The sequence below is a fragment of the Magnolia sinica genome, chromosome 5 (assembly GCF_029962835.1).
Source record: "Magnolia sinica isolate HGM2019 chromosome 5, MsV1, whole genome shotgun sequence".
NCBI classification, from domain to species: domain Eukaryota; kingdom Viridiplantae; phylum Streptophyta; class Magnoliopsida; order Magnoliales; family Magnoliaceae; genus Magnolia; species Magnolia sinica.
In genome coordinates this window covers 38,192,354-38,205,116 of record NC_080577.1, presented here as the reverse complement: position 1 = coordinate 38,205,116, position 12,763 = coordinate 38,192,354, and the positions used below count along the sequence as shown (strand labels likewise).

General features: G+C 37.3%; 1 non-coding gene across 1 annotated transcript; it reads right to left on the bottom strand.

The window, feature by feature from the left end:
• Positions 1-967: 967 nt before the first annotated feature.
• LOC131247549 (small nucleolar RNA R71) lies at positions 968-1,074 on the bottom strand. Its single transcript, XR_009171830.1, has one exon. It is a non-coding gene; the product is annotated as a small nucleolar RNA R71 (small nucleolar RNA).
• Between the last annotated feature and the right edge of the window lie 11,689 nt (positions 1,075-12,763).

The window sequence follows — 12,763 nt, the reverse complement described above, 5'->3', positions numbered from 1 at the left end:
TTTTTTCTACTTTCTATTTTTAGGTTAGGGTTTTTCTGAATTATTTTAGAAATTAACTTAGCTTTCTATTTCTAGGTTTCGAAACTTTCCTTTTCTATTTTTAGAAACTAATTTACTTTCTAATTCTAGGATAGAAAATTTCTTAATTTGTTTTTAGAAGCTAACTTTTTTCTTTTTTAGACACTTTCCTTTTTCATTTTTAGAAACTAGGTTGCTTTCTTATTATTTTTAGAAACTAATTCACTTTCCTTTTTCTTCTGCAAGATTCCAGTATAGAAACTTCTAATTTACTAACTTCTTTCTAATTCTCTCTCTTTCTATTTAAAGATTTTTATTCCCCTCTTTCTTTATAGGTTTAGGTTACATTCTGAAATTGAGGGCTGAGAATGTTTCATGCCCAAGTGGGTCCATAATAACACTCGACGTCTCTTGAGTGAAGGAGAATTGGTTGAGGGGTTATCTATCCATCATAGGATTAGACACGACTCAACATCCACAGAGTTAACTGAAGTTATGGCTGCCAATCAACTGGCCAATCAACCTCCAAATCCACCTCAACCTAGGGTTAAGGAAATCTAGGATGAGAATGAGGTGCATCAAGCACCCCTGCCTTATACTTTACGAGAGTATTTACAACTGACTGGGGTGAGCACGCCCTTATGCATGGTTTTTTCATAAAATACGCGACATACAGATATCAAGCCAGGGGTGATCCAACTCCTTTGAAAATTTCATGGACTTCAATATGAAAATCTATATTTACACTTGAAAGAGTTTGATGAGATCATAGCTACTTTATATGTTCCTAACGTGTTCAATGACATGGTTAGGCTAAAAATCTTTCCTTTTTCCTTGAAAGAGAAAGCTACGACGTGGCTGCATTCACTACGTCCATGATCTATTGGCAGATGGAACGACATGACAAGGGAATTCATTAAGAAAATTTTTCCCATATCATAAAATGAACACCCTTAGAAAATCAATCATGAACTTCGCCCAAAAGGAAGATGAAAAATTCTTCCAATGTTGGGAACGGTTCAAGGATCTTGTCAATTCATGCCCACAACATGATTTTGAAACTTGGCAAATAACAAATTTCTTTTGCGATGGGCTAACTTCTTCCATGCGCCAAATGATCGAGACAATGTGCAATGAGGAATTCATAAATAAAGAGGTTAATGATGTGTGGGATTATTTTGACAAGCTTGCTGAAAACACACAATCATGAGACATCTCCCCAAAATCTAGCACCACTTCTAGGCCTACTCAATCAAAGGAGAGGGGCGGAACTTATCTTCTGAAAGAAGATGATGATATAAATGCTAAAGTGGCTAATCTCACAAGAAAACTCGAGGCCATAGAACTAGAGAAGGATAAGGCTACGGAAGCTGTTGAGGTATTTGTGCTTGCAACATTCACACAATTGAAAATTGTCTAACAATACCTTCCTTTCAAGAGGTATTAAATGAGCAATATAATGCTGTGAATAATTACCAAAGACCTTTCAGTGGATCCACTTCAAATACATACAATCCTAGTTAGAGAAATCATCCAAACTTCAGTTGGAGGAATGAACAAACTACTTCTCCTCAAGGATTCCCTAATCAAATTCTAAATTAAGGGAAACCTCAAAAGGATCGAGTTCTAAAGCATCTTCAAATCAAGAGTGTTTCAATTAGAGTATGTTACAAGCCTTTTAAGACCTTACAAAGGCCATACAAGGGCTTGACACAAAAAATGCGATTGGGGAAAAAGGAAGCCTTCCAGCTCAACCTCTTCCCAATCTAAAACAACAATATGAAGTAAGCAACTCAAGTTTTTCAAATCAAATGAAGCTAGTTAAGTTTATCACCACTCTTAGGAGTAGGAAAACAATTGACAAATCTATTCCGGTAAGGGCTGAAAAGTCTAAGTACCCAGAAATAGATGAAACTAATAGACCTAGCAACACTCCACGTGAGTTAGAACCAGAACCTCAAGACAAGCCGATTGTTCCATTTCCCCAACAGTTGGTTGCACCAAAACCTCTTTCTAACTCTCACGATATTTTAGAAGTGCTAAAACAAGTAAAGGTCAACATTCCTCTATTAAATGTTGTTAAACAAATACCTTCATATGTCAAATTTCTAAAAGACTTATGTACGACCAAAAGATGGCAAAATATTCAAAAAAAAATCTTCTTGACAGAAAAAGTCAATGCCATCCTAAAGCAAGATATGCCAAAGAAATATAAGGATCCCAGTAGCCCGACCATCACATGTGTAATTGGGAATTACTGGATTGAGCATGCACTTCTTGACTTAGGAGCGAGCGTAAATTTGATCCCATACACGGTCTATGAACAACTGGGTCTAGGTGAATTAAAACCCACCTAGACCACATTATAACTTGCCGATCGCTCAGTTCATGTACCAAGAGGGATAATTGAGGACGTGTTGGTCCAGGTTGACAAATTCTACTACCCAGTAGATTTTATCATCTTGGATACTCAACCCATCGCGGGCATGAGCAATCAAATTTCCATCATTCTTGGTCACCTATTCTTTGCCACATTAAATGTAATAATCAATTGTAGGAATGGAGTCATAAATTCGTCTTTTGGGAATATGACATTGGAGCTCAATATCTTTTTCAACATGATCAAACATGTATAGGATGATAACGATGCACACGATGTTAATTTGATTGATTCTTTCGTGAAAGATAGAACATTTCTAAACTTATCCTCTTACTCTTTGGAGAGGTGTTTGGCCCACTCCCATGACTTAGATGATGATATGATTAGGGAGATGGGAAGCATGCTTGATACTGTGCCAGTATTTGAAGATAACAAGTGGAGGCCACAATTTGAAAAATTACCCCAAACTGACTAGTGCCTCTACTGTCTAACCTCAAGGCACTGAATCTTGACCTAAAACCTTTACCCTCTAAATTGAAATATTTTTATTTAAGTCAAGATGAGACATACCCGGTAATGATTTCTTCCCACCTTGAGCAAGAACAGGAGAGTATGCTTATCTCTACTCTTATTGAGCGCAAATGAGCCCTTAGATGGTCGATTGCGGATCTCAAGGGAATTGATCCTCTGATTTGTACTCACCGCATTTATCTATAATGCAAAGACCTCCCGGCAACCACAACATAGATTAAATCCAAACATAAAGGAAGTGGTTAAGGTCGAGGTTCTTAAGCTATTGGATGTGAGTATTATATACCCTATATCCAATAGTCAACGGGTGAGTCTAACTTAGGTGGTTCCTAAGAAGTCCAGAATTACCATCATAGCCATTGCCAATAATGAACTCGTGCCAACTAGAGTTACTACTGGTTGGAAAATGTGCATTGACTATAGAAAATTGAATACCATTACGAGGAAGGACTATTTTCCTTTGCCCTTCATTGATCAAATTTTGGAAAGGCTAGCTGGTCACTTATACTACTGCTTCCTTAATGGGTATTTAGGTTACAACCAGATAGAGATAGCCCCTGAAGATCAGGAGAAAACCACATTCACATGTCCCTTTGGAACATTTGCTTACTGAAAGATGTCATTCGAATTTTTTAATGCCCCCGCCACTTTTCAGCGATGCATGATGAGTATTTTTTCTGACATGGTGGGGCAATATTTAGATGTCTTTATGGACGATTTCTCTATCTTTGGTCCATCCTTCAGCGATGGTTTGGAGAATCTTAAATGTATGCTGAAGCAATGTGAGAAAAAAAAACTTGGTACTAAATTGAGAGAAGTGTCATTTCATGGTTTGTAAGGGAATTGTCCTTAGACATATAATCTCGTCCAAGGGAATTGAGGTAGATAAGGCTAAGATTGATTTTATATCTAACTTACTTCCACCCAAGAACATATGAGACGTGCGATCCTTCTTAGGACACGCTAAATTTTACAAAAGATTCATAAAGGACTTTATTCACCTCTCTCATCATTTATGCAATCTACTTCAAAAGGATGCACCATACGAGTGGACTGAGCAATGCCAGAAAGCTTTTTCTAAACTTAAGGGCATGTTAACCACCACACATATCATGCAACCACCTAATTGGAACCTTCATTTAAAATTATGTGTGATGTGTCGGACTATGATCTTGGGGTGGTTTTAGGTTAGAGAAGAGAAAAGAAGCCCTACAATATTCATTACGCAAGTAGAACTCTAAATCCTGCTCAAGTAAACTACTCTACTACGAAAAAGGAACTCTTAGCTGTAGTGTTCGCTTTAGAGAAATTTAGATCCTACTTAATTAGATCCAAGATCATCATCTACACTGATCATACGGTGCTCAAGTATCTTCTTTCCAAGAATGATGCTAAGCCCCACTTGATAAGATGGATCCTCCTACTCCAAGAATTTGATTTGAAAATAAAGGATAAAAAGAGAGTAGAGAATGTAGTGGCTGACCACCTTTCCCACCTTGATCTCTCTGATTCACTGGAGACGATAAATATAAATGACATGTTCCCTAACAAACAATTGTTCAAAGTCTCCCATTCATCTTGGTTTGAGGATATTGCTAATTACCTTGCTACGTGTTTCACGCTAATACATTGGACTATGCAAATAAGAAAAAAGTCTTTACCAAGGTACGTAAATTCTTTTAGGATGATCCATATTTATTTAAATATTACCTAGACCAAATCTTAAAGAGATATGTGTCAGACAATGAACACCAAAGTGTCATCTCCTTCTGTCATTCTTAGGCCTGTGGTGGTCACTTTTCTGTTAAAAAGACTATGGCCAAAATTCTGCAGTGTGGCTTTTACTGGCCCACTATGTTCAAGGACACTCATGAGTTTTGTAAAGCTTATGAGCATTGTAAAAAATTGGGAGTATTGTCTCTTCAAAATGTAATGCCTTTGAACCCCATTCTAATCATTGAAGCATTTGATTGATGGGGCATCGATTTCATGGGACTATTTTCCAAATCTTTTGGAAATTTGTATATTCTGCTAGCAGTAGACTATGTCACTAAATGGGTCAAAGTGATCTCGTGTCAAACAATGATCATCAAATGGTTATTAAATTCTTAAAAGAGAACATCCTTTCCCGGTTCGAAACGCCTCGACCATCATTAGTGATGGAGGTTCACATTCTTATAATAGGTCATTTGTGAACTTAATGAAGTAATATGACATCTCTCACAAAGTGAGCACTCCATACCACCCATAAACAAGTGGGCAAGCTAAGATTTTCAATAAGAAAATTAAACATATTCTGGAGAAAACGGTTAACCCTGACCGAAGGATTGGTCAATCCGATTGAATGATTCCTTATAGGCTTACCATACTGCATTTAAGACCCCTATTGGAATGTTTCCCTTTAGACTTGTCTATGGGAAGGCTTGCCACTTGACTGTGGAGTTAGAACATAGGGCCTACTGGGCTATTAAAAATCTAAATTTCAATTTGGACAACGCTAGCTCTCTGCACAAACTTCAGTTGAATGAACTTGAAGAGATTCGTAATGATGCATATGAGAACTCGAGAATTTACAAGGACAGGATGAAGGTGTTCGATGACAGGAACATCATTCAGAAATCATTCTTAGTTGGTCAAAATGACCTTTTATACAATTCTCGGTTATATCTTTTTCTGGGTAAACTCTGATATCGTTGGACCGGCCTTTTCAATATTACTAATGTTTATCCTCATAGGATCGTCGAGATTCGGAATTGAAATAATGACAATATTTTTAAAGTGAATGGAAATCGATTAAAGCCATTTGTTGAGAAATTTGATTCAGAGGACATGTCCATACCTCTTATTAATCCTGTTTACCAGGATTAACCTCCTAGTCTAACGGATGTATAGTTAGGCTTATTACTTTCATGAAATTTATGATTAGGATAGTTTGCTTTTCGCTGTCTAGGATAGTTTGCTTTCTGTTAGTTAAATTTTTATTCTAACCCATCTTCACACTGAGACCATTCGAAAAGCCTCAAAATTCCTTCTTTTGGTATTACCTTTCCATCACTTTCCTTTTCTTTTCATTGCCTCCTTTGCATTACATGCTTATTTCTTTTACATTGAGGACAATGTAGATTTTTCGATTGGGGATGGGGCATTAGGTAAACTAATCAGTGTTTTCTCAGTTTTGAGTAAAATTTTTGAAAATTTTCAATGTTTTAAGTTAAAATATGTTTAGGAAGCGATGAATTGTGTACTTAAGAATGCTTTTAGTATGAGAAGATAAAGATTGAATTTTGGATTGTTGGAGTCCGATCAACTAAGTAACCTATCACCTAAGTTCTTGTGCTCAATTGATTAAGAGGAATTTTGAATATCATGTTAATCTAAATCACAAGATACATTCAATTTGTTTTTTATAAGATATCTTAGAAGTTCTGATTGTTAGTATGTGAATCATTGATAGATGGCGAGAATCAAGTCTGGAGAATTTTATCCACATTAAAAGAAGAAAAGAACCAATTAAAAAAAATACGATATTGACAAAGAAGTCATGAAAAAGAATGAAAAATCTGGAAAAGAATGCAAAAATAAAAAGACTGAATAAAAATTGACCGTCGATATAAAATTAAAAACTGAAAAAAGAAGGAGAAGGGGATAAGTTCGGAATCAGTGCTTGAATTTCAAACCAGTCATGAAGTGGTGAGCCTGACTAGAAGAACGAATTGAGGGTATTCGTATGAGAAGTGAGTTGATCTTCACTAAGCACATTGAAAAACTTGATATGCAAACTACGATCTGATTTAATGGATAAAGAACTTATTTGATTGGTTTCTTATGTGATTCGATTCTAGGTTTTCAAAAGCTCACTTTCATATCTTAATTCTACCCATTTATACTTGATTACATAAAGAATTATTTTCTATAAGAGGTTTTGGACATTGAGCATTGAGGTTTATTTGACACATACTTTGCTTGGGACTAGTAAAATGCTGGTTGGGGATTGTGTTGAGGGTCAAATATTACATATTATCCCCCATTTATATCTTGGTTTAATGAACATGATACTATTTAATGTCCTATTTTACTCATGCTTGTGTTGTAAGATGAATTTGAGAGGTTGGATTGGAAAACGTGTTAAAAGCATGGATTTGACGCTCAAAGATCACCAAGGCAAGGAATGGATCTTAGGAGATAAAGATTAAAAACTTCAAGGTCCCAAGATTTCAGAAAACCAAGGGGAGAAGGAACGAAGTCAAAAGAACAAGTGCAGAATTCACATTGACTATGTCATCGATCACCATTTGATGACATCGAAGACATATTCGATGACATCGAACATGGGTCGATGCCATCAAATTTATAAAAGAAAATCAAGTTGGTTGCTGGACAAATTGAAGATGTTTTTAGATGACTCGAGGACTTGTTCGATGACTCGAAGCCCTATCGATGACATCGAAGACAGTTCGATGACATCGAATTTTCTTTGAATTTTTGGCAAAACTCACTAGACTGTTTTGGATGCATTATCAATTCCTCGAACAACACTCGATGACATTGAAGACACCTTCGATGATAGGTTCTCGATGACATAAAAGATTACGTAGTCTGGATGAAATTACACAGTGCAGAAAAAACATATATAAAAGGCACCTTCGATGACATTGAAGGCAGTTTGATGTCATTGAACTACTTTACAGAGTTGCACAGAATTACATGAAGTGCGTAAATTTAAGATAGTTTTCAGATTTTTCCAAAGATGTGTGAAAGGAGGTGTTGTACAACTATAAATAAAAGTCTCTAAGGCATCCATGGGCATCTATTTAAGGTTTGGAGGAGTGAAGCACATGGGAGGAGAGCCGTCACCAAGCATTTTTTTCTTTCTTCCTTAGTTTTTCATGTTTTCTTATAGGGTTTTAGATCTAATCATGTCTATGGTTGGCTAAACCTCTTAGTTATGGCTAAGAGGTGAAGCTCGTAGCATGATGCAATGTTTTTATTGCTTTGATTCATGCTTATGTTGAACTCTCTTTGATTCTAGTTTGATATTTAAGGAATACTTTCAATTTTTAATGGTTTCTTGTGACTCAAATTACAGTAGATCTACAATAGCTTTGAGTATCTTCTTTTCTTATATTAAGATTGTGAAATTAGAAAATCCTGTTGTTCACCATTATCTCTTAAGCATGGTTGGGTGATGGAATCCTTTCTAATCTTCACAATTCTCCTATGTTGGTTGTGGAATTAGTATATCATGTTGTTTTTTTTTTTTTTTTTTACAAATGCACACACACCCCCACACACTCACGATGTAGTGGGATTTCACCACCTATGGATACTCGAACCCTTGATTGGGTGTTGAAACTCCTAAGAGTCTACCACCAGAGCAAGAGTAAGGATCCATATATATCATGTTGTGTGTCATTCTCTCTAGGGCATGGTTTAGTGATGGAATCACTTCCAATCTTCACAACTCTCATCCGTTGAGAACTAGGTCAATGGAAGTTCAGATTTGATCTTAATTGCTATATCTTCCAACTGGATATGATAGGACTCTGATTCCAGTTGTGTCCTTCAATCAAGTAATAGATCTCCCTGATTGCTATAAGTGGATCCATGGAAACTCTAGTTCACACCTTTGAATTTCTTAAGTTTCTAATTAAAACTTTCACAATTACTTCCTTTAATTTCAGATTTAGATTTACATCTTCTTCTAGTTCTACTTCTAGTTGCTTTCAGAATACTCACGAGATTACTCCCTATGGATTTAACCCCGGTCTTACTGAGATTATTAATAAATCGCGACCCTACATTGGGGTTGTGAACATGCACCAACTTGGAATTTTCGCAATCCGATTGCGAAACCGCCTCAATTTATGCAACTGCATTACGCATTGGTAAGACCGAAGTTGAATTCGAAGTCGAGTCCAAACTTGGAAAGGATTCTATTTTAGCAGTTGCTTGATTTCGATTGGACCGAACTTAAGTTTTCAGTCGAACCGAATTAACTCCAAAATTCATCGTTCTTCACTAAAGCTTTTTGTGCACTTTCAGTCGCACCAAATCTTCCTTTTAGTCAGACCGAACTGAGTTTCGATCGAACCGAATTGTCTATCAGTCGAACCGAATTTGCTTTTAAATTTCATCATTGGTTGCTAGACTATTTTGTGCAATTTCGGTTGGACTGAACATGGGTTCGGTCGAATCGAAATTGTCTATTTTCTGCTACAGATTCCAAAGTCTTTTAAGTCCTTTCTTCATCCTTTATACTTGGTTTCCTTGGATATTTGACATGTGAATTCTTCATTCTTGGTCTCTTAAGATCCATTCTTTTCCTTAGTGATTATTGAGCATTAAATCCATGATTTTAGCATTCTTTTCAATCTAAGCTCTCAGATTCTCCTTGTAATACAAACATGTATAAAATATACCATTAAGCATTATCATGTTCATAAAACCAAGATATAAATAGGGGAGAATATATAATATCTGACACTCAATATAGCTTTACCACCAAAGATGGTTTTTCTACTCACGACGAATCAAGGGAAGAAGGCGAAGTAGATATTGGTGGAGATGAGATGCCACCACTGAAGATACTATCGCCATTAAAGGAACACTGCAAGATGTATCTACTCCTCATGCGACAGTGGCCACCCTAATGGAAGAAGAACCTCTCGACTGTGGGGAATTTAGTTATTCTCCAATGGCTAACATCTTTATATTGTTCAGTGCCAACTATTCACCTCTTCTGCGTGACACACCACCTATCCCGCCAACTACCATCTCGCAGCCCATCCCAAATATCCTCCTTGACATCATGGAAGTATCTTCATTGAGGGAGGCAGGGGCTTCAGTGTCTATGATGCAGACAATAACAGAGGCATTAATTTCTACACGCAATGTAGAGGTATATCAAGATACGACAGTTCTTCCACCAATTACAAGGGAAACCAACACTGGTATAGAGCCTACCCAAGTAGAAGAAGTTGTGATCAGTCCTCCTATTCGTCCAACTACTGTAGCTCTTGAAATCCATTTTTTGACAGAATCTATCGGTTTAGCGACTCCCACAACAGTTGACTCAAGCATTGGAGTCAGAGGGTCATCTTTCAATATTGCTAATATTGCTATGGATATGCCAGTCCCTTCATCTACCCCTGCTGAGATGAGGTCCCCAACGACATCAATCCCTATATACTCGGCTCCTATGGCAGGTATATCCCTTTCAAATGCTTATATATCATAGTATTTATTTACAAATAATGCTTTCTTTTTTTTTATGTCTTTCATATTCTTATCCTCTTCATTTTCTTGTAGTCGTGCCATCTTCGAGTGGTTCAGTAAGCTCTAATATAGTGGCCACAATATCATATATTCTTTCATAAGAGAAGATATCTCCATACAAGCTCATCCTGATTAAGAATTCCCAGTCAGTTGTGGCTTGCTCGCTTTAGGATCAAGAGCGGTGGCATTTCCTTCGTGATGCTTTGGCAGTTTTAGATAATTCTACAAGACTGACCAAGATCAACATTTCACCACTGCATGATTCCTTGATTCATTTCTGTGCTTCTCTGCAAGATCGAATCGACTTGCAATATGGTCATCACACCAGAAGTTCTCTATCATCAAAAGGAATTACTACTTCTTAAAGATAAGATTTTCATAACGTCATCTATCATTTCTGGTTATGATAAGGAGTATAATTCCCTTCAAGAACAACTGAACATTTCTAAGCAAGCTCTATTGGCCATTAATGAGCAAATAGCTAGTCTTGAAGCTCAAAAGCAAGTAGAAGACATTAAGATAAGCAAGATCAAGGGCGATATCGTAAAGAACACCAACATAGCTGATCTTTAGAAATCACTACTTTCCAAAGACAAATCATTTGTCATTTCCCTTGAACAAGAGATGAACCCCATTAAGTGTGCTTTCAGGGTTTCGACCAGCAACGTCCTAAGATTCCTTGTAACGACCCGTAATATAGACTAGGGGAAACGTCGGTTAGTATGGCCCACTTAAAATCATATACATCCCATACCGTAAGACTGGTCATATTACTGACTGGCAAAAGAAATGGACAGGATAGATTTTCCCCGAACATCACATGGGTCCCATTCGCAAAGAGCGTGTACAGGGGACACGCAATCGCGGAGCAGTAGAAATTTTCCACGGTCAAACCAAGCTTGACCCGCAAGATTTTAAAGAAAGAGAGAAATACCTCTTCCTATTTTCCTGCCCGCATGGATTAGGAATGGACGGCCGTTGGCATCGCTCCTGGGCTAACGAAAGAGTCGGACGCGCCCGAACTCTCCGCACATAGGACGGCCGGAATCAAGATCAGGACGCTAATCCGAACCGTCCAGACTAGAAATATCGGGAATCCGACTCCTTCCACGTATGAAGAAGTTATCAGAAGAGGGACCGTCGGCTGCCACGCTGTTCCGAACGCTGCTCCGTAAGGAAACAGGGATCTGCGTAAAGGGTACTTCCATCTCTCTTACTGCGAAACACGGCTACGTAAATAGTTCAGTAGAAGACTCTGGAAACTCTTACAACTATAAAACCTCTCCACGGTGGGAGAGAAAAGAGAGTAGAGAAAGAGAAGAAGAACGAGAGAGAAAGGAAGAAAGAGAAACAGAGGGAAAGACGGCCAGCGGATCCGTCCAGCACTGAGGAAATCTTGGAAGAAGAAAAAAAGAAGGGAGCGAGATCAAGTAAGTTGCTCGCGGGCAACCGATTATGATTCTTTTTCTATTTGGTTTCTCTTCCTTCTTTATTTTCCCTTTTCTTTTCAACATAAAGAGGTGGAGTATTCCACCTCGTCGAATCGAGTCGACTCGATGGAAGAATGCACCTCCAAATTGAAACACACCAACGAAAGCGATAGATAGATTAGAACTTAAAATCAAGTCCTCTTATAGTCACAAGCCTAGTTAAGTCTAACAAACTCCTTAATTAATTCAAGTTAGGAAAATTTAGACAAGGTTTAATTCTAAAGGTTGCTTCCGAACATTTGAACATCTAACTTTAGTAGGGGACGATCAAACAACTAAAGGTGAGGGTTTTTATCCTTTAAGCTTACTTGATTTAAGATATTATTATTTTGCTATTTACAAGCTTTCATGACATTGTTATATTCCTTGTAATTGTTTAAATTACTAGCATCAATTATTCACCCTTTTGGGAATTATGATATGATGGTTATTATAAGTGAACTTCATAAATTTATGTAGAGTGATGGATACAGGCTTTGCCATTGTCTTTATCAATTTGTTGAGTTGACCACTGTCACTCTCCTCTTTGTGAGTTAGCCATTGTTAATCTTTTCCTTACTTTACTGGCCTTGTACTATTTATCTATGAGGCTTGGGCATGTGTCTTGATATTCCAGAACCCTCATGATTCGACTTATGTTCTCTATAAGTGTAAGTGATGTGTTAAGAGGTATCACAACTAGTAATTCAATTATTATATCATGGACGTAATGCACTTTGGGTAGAGACCCTCTTGGTCATCATGTAATTCCATGGGTTTTTGGATAGTGGTGTATAAATCGATGTAAGTAATTCGCAATGCGTGTTACATCACTTTTGGGATTGGATGTCGTAAATAGTCGCTCCATGATCAAATTATGTCACATAATTCAACCAACTCATGTGTTGTGCACCTCCAAGTGTTCACGTAAATCTATAGTAGCGTTGGATATGCCGATAATCTCCGTAGTGTGAGAATGCAGGACGATCCGGGCTTTCTATGAATTGTATTCCACATTATAATGATCACTATGTATGATGAGTCACACACGCTTTGCTAGGCATGCATCTCATGTAGGTTGTTTGTGCAT